Source organism: Helianthus annuus, chromosome 4 (genome assembly GCF_002127325.2).
Source record: "Helianthus annuus cultivar XRQ/B chromosome 4, HanXRQr2.0-SUNRISE, whole genome shotgun sequence".
In the NCBI taxonomy this organism is placed as follows: Eukaryota; Viridiplantae; Streptophyta; class Magnoliopsida; order Asterales; family Asteraceae; genus Helianthus; species Helianthus annuus.
Window position 1 is genome coordinate 156,273,401 of NC_035436.2, and position 9,159 is coordinate 156,282,559.

Below are 9,159 nucleotides of genomic sequence, written 5' to 3' on the forward strand. Positions count from 1 at the left end.
GTTTCACTTTCATTAATCAGAAGATTCTGAAGACTTTGACTTTGATTGGAAACCAAAGCCCATTGACATGAACTTATTGATTGTTGTTGTTTTGGAATGGCACTCGTCATATATTCAGCCATCGACATCTGTTTCAGATCTGGTTGTGGATCCGTACTCCAATCCCAAGGACTTGTGCAACTCATTGTGATCGAAAATTAATAAATAACCTACACACCACAAACTGTTAACAGCAAACAGACAACAAAGAAGGATACAATCTGATCGAAAGATCAAGACTCGTTCGAAGGATCAACAGTGATCGAAAGATTACTGTTGAGTTTCGAGCAAAGCCTTCGAAAGATTCTCAATGAAAGATCCTTATCTTTCGACTGATTATCACGAAAGATTCACAGTTCGAAAGATCTATATCTTTCGAATACTGATCTCGAAAGATTCACAATGAAAGATCCTTATCTTTCGAGATGTATCCTTATCTTTCGGACAACCAACTTTCGAAAAGATTCCAACTACGAAGGATAACCCTTAGACTTCGAAAGACTACTCGAAGGATGCTTATCTTTCGAGCTGCCTTTGATCGAAAGATGTCGAAGGATATCTTTCGATGTCGAAGGATATCTTTCGACAGCTCTGACACACTGACACAAAGTACGACGGGTTGGTGAAAAAGGTGATGTGTTGATGTACCAACTTTCGGCAGAAAGGATGGTTCTGCAACAACTTTTCACCAACTTTTGACTTTCAAAAATTTTTGCCAAAATAAGCAACCTTATCTTCAAGATCTGGTCACCGGAAACAAATCGGAATATGGCCGGAAAAATCAAAGTTTTACAAACACGATTTTTATGTTACCCAAACCGACCCCGAACACTCCCGATAGGTTTAGAACACGTTTTTCAGTTTCAAAACGCAAGGAAATCTCCAAAAACGGGTGCTAAACCAAGTGTTCAAACACACCAAGAACTCGAACAACCCGGTTTTAAACAAGGTAAAGAGCGAGGCTCTGATACCACTTGTAGGTCCCTTTTCTCGGAGGATCGAGAACAAACCTAAACCTTGTTATACTAACCCACTAGCGAGTGCGGAATCCAAGCTAGCGGGCAAACCGGGATGATGCAAGAACAAACACAAGAACACACAAAGTTCACCGATTAACACCACTGTATTAATACGTATGAAGGTTTACGGTTACAAGCACAAGGTTTACAATCTGTTTGCAAACTCTCTAAAGTGTGTGTGTGTGTGTGTTTTCCAGCAGAGTTTCTCTAACTCTCCAAATGTGCATCTATCTAACACTAACACACTGCATGGGTATTTATACCCATACATAACAGGTCTTGGTCGAAGGATCGATAGATGGTCCGAAGGATCATCTGTCGATGACAATGTGTCCGAAAGATCAGCATGGACATCGAAGGATCATCCTTCGATGCCTAATGGTCGAACCATGGTCGAACCATATCTTTCGAGCACCTCGAAGGATTAGCAGTATCCTTCGAGGCTATCCTTCGATCCAGACAACATCATGTTGTCCAAGTCAAACTAGGAGGATAGTTGACTTGGTCAACTTACAGACTGATTTAGGACATCGTTTACATACAGACCGAATACAGACAAAGTACAGACACAAGTGCACCAACACTAACATCAAAGAGGTGAACGAAAACCTTCGGGATAAAATCTTAACTGATGAAGTCAAATTTGAAAGATCTGTAAAAGAACTTAAAAACAAATTGGCTGAAAAAGAGAAAGAGATTAGCAGCATGAAAGAAGAGCAGAGCATAACCAAAACCCAACTCCAAACTATGGTAGAAAAATACCAAGTTTGCAAAAAGGAGTTAGAATCCACCCAGATCACATGTGAGAGATGGGTGGAATCATGCAAAGGGTATGAGGTTATGCTTGAAAAACAGATAAAAAGCAATGTGAAATTTGGGGTTGGTTATAGAAAACATGATGATGAAAACACTGCCTTTGGAAAATCTGTTCCAACCACTGATGTAATCACTGAGTTCATCCCCACGAACAAGAATGGCCAAGAAGTGAAAATCACTGACAAACTTGGTAACAAAATCGCACTTGACAGACCAATGGGATCCTCTACTTTTGAGGAGCTTGAAAATCATCAGTTTAAACCAAAATGGTCTGATGAGTGTGATATTCTTGAAAATTTCAAGCCAATGGACTTTACATCAACTGATGGTGTTAAAGCTCCAAAAGCTAAAGTTATACCTCTCAAGGACATCCCAGCAGTGGTTAAAACCTCTGCTGCAAAGGAGTCTGAAAAGAGAAAGCAGAAAGAAAAAATTGATAACTTGTTTTGTGAATTCTGTGAGAAAATGAATCATCTAACAAAAGACTGTGTCCACTTAAAAGCTTATGATTTAAACAGAACAAGTGTCATTGTTTCAGCTGAAAGTTGCATTGTTTGTGGTAAAACAAACCACAAAACTCAAGCATGTGTGTAACTCAAAAACTTTGATGTGAAAAAGAATGAGTACATTGCTAAAACATCCTTGAGTCCATCATCATCATCATCATCATCATCTGTCAAATTCACCAAGAAACAACCACTGTTTGTACCAGTTCAAACAGCTGTCACAAAACAGCTGAACCAAACATCTGTCAAAAGAGATGTTCAGGTTACTGATGCACCCCCTACCAATCAGTTCAGAAAAGGCAAGGAAAAACAGTCCTATAGGATTCCACACGTTTATGAGGCCTACAAAAGGCCCTCTAAACCTAGAGTGAATAGGCATCCTTTTGGTTATCAGCAGGTGATTGGTCAAGACCCCCAACAGTGGTTAGCAAGAAACAGTACTAAAACTGTCCAAACCCCTGACCTAACCACTGTCCATCACTCTGCATCCATACCAGACACTGTTGAAACCCCATCCAAAGCCCTGTTGGCTTTGGAGCCCTTAATGAACTAATCCTTTTACTTCATGTGCAGGGAGCTTCTGCATGCTTTGATAGTCTTTGGTATGTAGATAGTGGAGGCTCCAGGCACATGACAGGATGTAAAGCCCTCCTCAAAGACTTTAAAATCCATGGAGGGGGTGATATATCCTTTGGGAATAATAGTAAAGGGAAAGTTCTGGGGTCTGGTATAGTGCAATCTGGAAATGTAAAATTTGAAAATGTCAATCTGATAGACAATCTAAAATTCAACCTTCTGAGTGTATCACAAATGAGTGACAAAGGGTTTGGGTCATTCTTCACAAAAGATTGTTGTAGGATTGTTGGACCAGAAATGGTCAAAAAGATTGAAGCAATAATCAAAACTGGTCAAACTAAACTTGTTGCTCAAAGAAGTGGCAATGTTTATGTTGTTGATATGTCAAAAGAGTGTCCCAGAGCTGATGCCTGTCTGTTCTCAGCTGCCTCTAACAAAGAGACAGAACTTTGGCACAGAAGGCTGGGGCACACAAATCTTAAGACAATCACTGAAATTTCAAAAAAATGGTTTGGTGAGAGGCCTACCACAAAAATTGTTTTCATGTCCTGAACATTGCATTTCCTGTTTAAAAGGAAAATAGCACAAAAGTTCTTACAAGGGCATTGAAGAGTCCAAAACAACCCAGTGTCTGCAAATGCTACACATGGATTTGTTTGGCCCAGTTCAAGTCATGAGCCTCAAGAAGAAAAGATATTGTTTGGTTATTGTTGATGACTTTTCTAGGTTTACGTGGACTTTCTTTTTACACTCAAAAGATGAGACTGCAGGCATTTTGCAAGACTTTGTGACACAGGTTGAAAAGCAATTTGACCTTCCAGTGAAAAGATTCAGGAGTGACAATGGCACAGAATTTAAAAATAAGGAGTTGGATGCCTTCTGTGTGAAGAAAGGGATTGTAAGGCAGTACAGCATCCCTAGAACACCAGAGCAAAATGGGGTTGTCGAAAGAAAGAACAGAACTTTGATTGAGGCTGCCAGAACTATGCTTGCAGATTCAGGTTTGCCATTAACTTTCTGGGCGGAGGCAGTAAACACTGCTTGCTATGTCCAGAACAGAGTTTTAATAAACCCCAGGCACAAAAAGACTGCTTATGAAATTCTGTATAAAATCAAACCACTGATCTCATATTTCAAGGTGTTTGGCTGCCCATGCTTTATTTTGAACTTAAAAAATTCCATTTCAAAATTTGCAGCCAAAATTGATTGTGGTTATCATCTGGGATACTCAACCACTGCCAATGCATACAAAGTGTTCAATACACGGACCAAGGCAGTGGAGGAGACTTTGAATGTAAAGTTCAATGAACTTTCATCAATGAAAATCCCAGCAAATCCTGCAGATCTGTTTGATCTTGAAAAATTTACTTTTGAAAATACTACTGTCAAGACTAACAGTGCAGGTCCATCAGAGGATACAACACCAGACTATGGGTATGAAATCATCATCCCTCAAAGGTCTGCCACAAAGGGAAAAGCACCAGCTGTTCAAAACAGTTGTCAAAGCTCAACCACTGCTGCCTCAGCAGTTGTTGACCAAAGTAGCCCATCCACCACTGCTTCCACATCCTCAAACACTGCTGACAAAAGTCCTCAAACAGTGGATAAAAGTCAGCAGTTGTCCACTTCATTACCTCCTATTCCACCACCTTTTGAAGCCACTGCTGGGTCATCAAAGTCACCAGCAGTGGTTAGCTCAGATGATACACATTTGCAGCCTTCACCAACAAATGCCATCATACCATACCAAGGAGATTTAATCTTCTTGAGATCTCATCCACCTGATCAAATCATTGGCAACATCAATGAAGGGGTGCTCACAATAAGCCAAACCCAAAACATTTGTCTTTTTGCTGGTTTTCTATCACTCCATCAGCCAGTCAAGTACCAAGAGGCACTGAAAGACAACAGCTGGGTAGAAGCCATGCAAGAGGAGCTCCAACAGTTTAAAAGACAACAAGTATGGGAGCTTGTACCACTGCCAGAAGAGGTTAGTCCCATTGGCACAAAGTGGGTCTTCAAGAACAAAACTGATGAAAGGGGCATTGTTGTCAAGAATAAAGCCAGGCTTGTGGTTCAAGGTTACAGACAGGAAGAGGGGATTGATTATGATGAAACATTCGCCCCTGTTGCAAGATTGGAAGCCATTAGACTGTTCCTGGCCTTTGCTATCAACCACAACATGAAGGTGTTTCAAATGGATATCAAAAGTGCTTTCCTCTATGGTACAATTCAAGAAGAGGTGTATGTATGTCAACCTCTAGGTTTTGAGGATCCATTTTATCCTGATCATGTCTACAGGCTAAACAAAGCCTTGTATGGCCTGAAACAAGCACCAAGGGCCTGGTATGAAACTCTTTCCAACTTCCTACTCTCAAATGGTTTCAAAAGAGGTACCATTGATAAAACACTGTTTCTTAAATGGAGAGGGAAGGATTTAATGATTGTCCAAATTTATGTGGATGACATTATCTTTGGAAGCACATGTAACAAAATGTGTGAAGAGTTTAGAGAACTCATGACAGCTGAGTTTGAAATGAGTGCAATGGGTGAGCTGCAATGCTTTCTTGGTCTCCAAGTACAGCAAATGCAAAATGGAACTTTCATTCATCAAAGCAAATATGCTAAAGAACTTTTGACCAAATTTGATATGAATGAGTGTAAACCATGCAGCACACCCATGGCAACAAATAAGCTGGTCATGTCTGATGAAAAGGATGAGCTGATTGACCAAACACTCTATAGAAGCATGATTGGGTCTTTATTGTACCTAACTGCATCTAGACCAGACATCATGTTTGCAACATGTGTCTGTGCAAGAAGTCAATCAGCTCCCAGAAAATCAAATCTCATTGCTGTAAAAAGGATCTTCAGATACATAAAAGGTGCTCCCACACTTGATATCTGTTATCCTGCTAATGGGAACATCAAGCTTTCAGGTTTTTCAGACAGTGACTTTGCTGGATGTCATACCACAAGGAAGTCCACTTCAGGAGGGTGCTAGTTTCTAGGTGATTGCTTAGTTTCTTGGCAAAGCAAAAAGCAAGCAACAGTATCAACATCCACTGCTGAGGCTGAATACATTGCTGCTGCAAGCTATACAGCCCAACTCTTGTGGCTTCAAAATCAGTTACTGGATTTTGGTATCACTGCCTTAAAAACACCACTCATGTTGGATAGCCAGGCAGCAGAAAATATCATCAAAAATCCAGTTTCCCACTCTACCACCAAACACATCGACATCAGACATCACTTTGTGAGGGATTGCTATGAAAAAGGTTTGATTTCTCTGCATCATGTCCCAACTAAAGACTAGCTGGCAGATGTGCTCGCAAAAGCACTTGATACAGCCACTTTTGAAAGCTTGGTCTCTAGGATTGGGATGCTGAACATGGAATAACAAGCAACATCTTGTTTTTCTTTGAATAAAAGCAACAAAAATGTTGTTCATGCTCGTTCATTTATTGAATGAGCGGACATTAAGGAACTCCCCAACAGCTTTTTGTTCGTTTACAGCCTTATATAAGGCCAACGTCACAGCCTGAGAAATGTTCATCAAAGACAAAAGCTGAGAAGAAGGAAACCAATATTCGCTAAGGGGAGCAACGTACATTTGAATTAGAACATTAACTAAACTTGGTGAAACAATATAATAAAAACTACTAACTAATATTCTTGAAACAGCAAAACAGTGGAATTTCAAACAGCTTCCTAGAAAGTTACTATCTTACTCATAGGTGAAAGCGGCGAATAGCTGACACAACATGAAATTTATGGATTTGGGTTTAATCTAACAGGTCTGTTTCGAGTTAAACTCGCGAACACATTCAGCTCAACGGGTTGTGTAAGCGGGTTCAGATGACCCGTTTTTCTATAGTTTTTTTAAACAATATATAAATCGATTGGGTATTTTGTGCAGATATGTAAATTATAAATAAGCATCAAGTTTTATAGTTTATACATAATTGTTATATGTACATAAGTGCATTTATAAAGTCATACTTTGGCTGTAAATTTGTAATTTTAGAGTATAATATGCAAAACTAAATGAATAAAACAACATTTTCGAGTTATACAAAAGATGTTTGTGTCAAGTGTCAACCCATGAAAAATCTGTCATGTTCAGTATCATGTGTTTGGCACGGTTTTCGCGTTTGTGTGGGGTGCGACCCGAGAACACAACCAGTTTAACGTCCCTAGTTACTGACAATAACAAATATATAAATCTGTCTGGGGCCCTATATTAAGAAACCAACAATTGTTTTTATTTTTTTTGTTAAATGGACATAACTTTTAAGCAGAGGACATCAAGAAATGACAAACTAACACACAAACTTTCCAATGATTTTGTATTAAATTATTAATCCTTTATTAGCTAAAAGAGGATTCAACATACTACCCTCCAAGGTGATTACTTTTCTAGAACACTAAAAAATTAGAATCCTACCAATAGACCAATCTCATAGCTATATAAACCAAACTTCTCAAACACTTGAAGACACCGTTACTTCTCAACTGAAGACACATAACTGGCTGAAAATGGCATACCCATTAGCATTTTTCTCTTCAATGATGTTGTTACTAGCAGTGGGTGCCAATGCTGGCGGTATTGCTATCTACTGGGGTCAAAACGGGGGTGAGGGCACCTTGGCTGAGACATGCTCGACAGGGAACTATGATTTCGTCAACCTTGCGTTTCTAGCAACGTTTGGAAATGGTCAGACCCCAATGATTAATCTTGCAGGACACTGTGATCCATACAGCAATGGCTGCACCAATTTAACCACCGACATCAAATCATGTCAAGCTAAAGGAATAAAGGTGATGCTCACTCTTGGAGGAGCAGACGGGAGCTACTACCTAACCTCTGCCGAAGACGCCAAACAGGTAGCCACTTACCTCTGGAATAACTTCTTAGGTGGCAAATCATCCACCCGTCCACTTGGCGAAGCTGTTTTAGATGGAATCGAGATATCGAAGGAGGAACCACCCAACACTGGGATGACCTGGCAAGGTATCTTTCTGGATACAGCAGTCAAGGAAAGAAGGTATACTTGACAGCAGCTCCCCAGTGTCCGTTCCCAGATGCGTATATTGGAACCGCCCTTAAAACAGGTCTATTTGACTATGTTTGGGTTCAGTTCTATAACAACCCTCCTTGTCAGTACTCTGGAGGCATCACCAATCTTGAAGATGCTTGGAAGCAGTGGACTAGTGATATACCAGCAGCCAAGATTTTCTTGGGGCTACCAGCATCACCTACAGCTGCTGGAAGTGGATACATCCCTGTTGGTGACCTTACTTCCAAAGTGCTTCCAGCAATTAAAGGTTCAGCAAAATATGGAGGAGTTATGTTGTGGGATAAGTATTATGATGATCAGACTGGATACAGCTCTTCCATTAAGAGCCATGTCTAGATTGTAAAAATCTTTCTGTAAAACTTTATTTGTATGAATCCTATATGTGAGTATGATATATATGCCTATTGTTCTTGTACGAATTCAGTTTTTATATATCTATTGAACCCGAGTGTCGGACAGAGCATTTGCTCATTACATGGTAGATTTTGCTGAGCATGTGTTCATTGTCAACTCATAGTTTTGTCTCTGAAGTGACATGTTGCAGCCCAAACATGTTATAATCTATCTAAATTAGTATGGTGTTGATTCTAAAATTGTATTGCTGCACAAAAGTTAACAGGCTGCATGAATCTTAAAAGGTACATAATATGGCCAGGCCTTTTAACTATACATATGCAATAGTCATAGGTGTGTTCTTACAAATTAGTTCAGATTTTAAATTGAGGCTATGCACGTATGTATACTTTCCATGTGACCATAGAAATGTTAAAGCTTCAAATTTTTGCAAGTTATCATCATTCATCCATGATATTGATAACCAGCTCATATATTAATAATTTGGTTTATTAATAAACAAAAATATATAAATATCTATATGTGTGTGTAATTGTGTATATTAATGAACGTTCACGAACGTAAATAAACCAACAAGATTTGTAAGAGGCAGTCCTCAGGATTCAGGTTTCCCTGCCGACCAAAAAAAATATGCCCCTTATTCTTAGGCCTTAACAAATTAAATAACATAAACTATTTTTTTTAAACGACCATTAAAGTTGCAGTTAACATAGAAATTAGCAACATCATGGTATTAGAATGAATGTATGTCATACCGTAATAGGCTAA

The 9,159-nt window shown here is 39.3% G+C and overlaps 1 pseudogene; it reads left to right on the forward strand.

The window, feature by feature from the left end:
- Positions 1-7,495: 7,495 nt before the first annotated feature.
- LOC110934912 lies at positions 7,496-8,488 on the forward strand (annotated as a pseudogene).
- Positions 8,489-9,159: the final 671 nt, after the last annotated feature.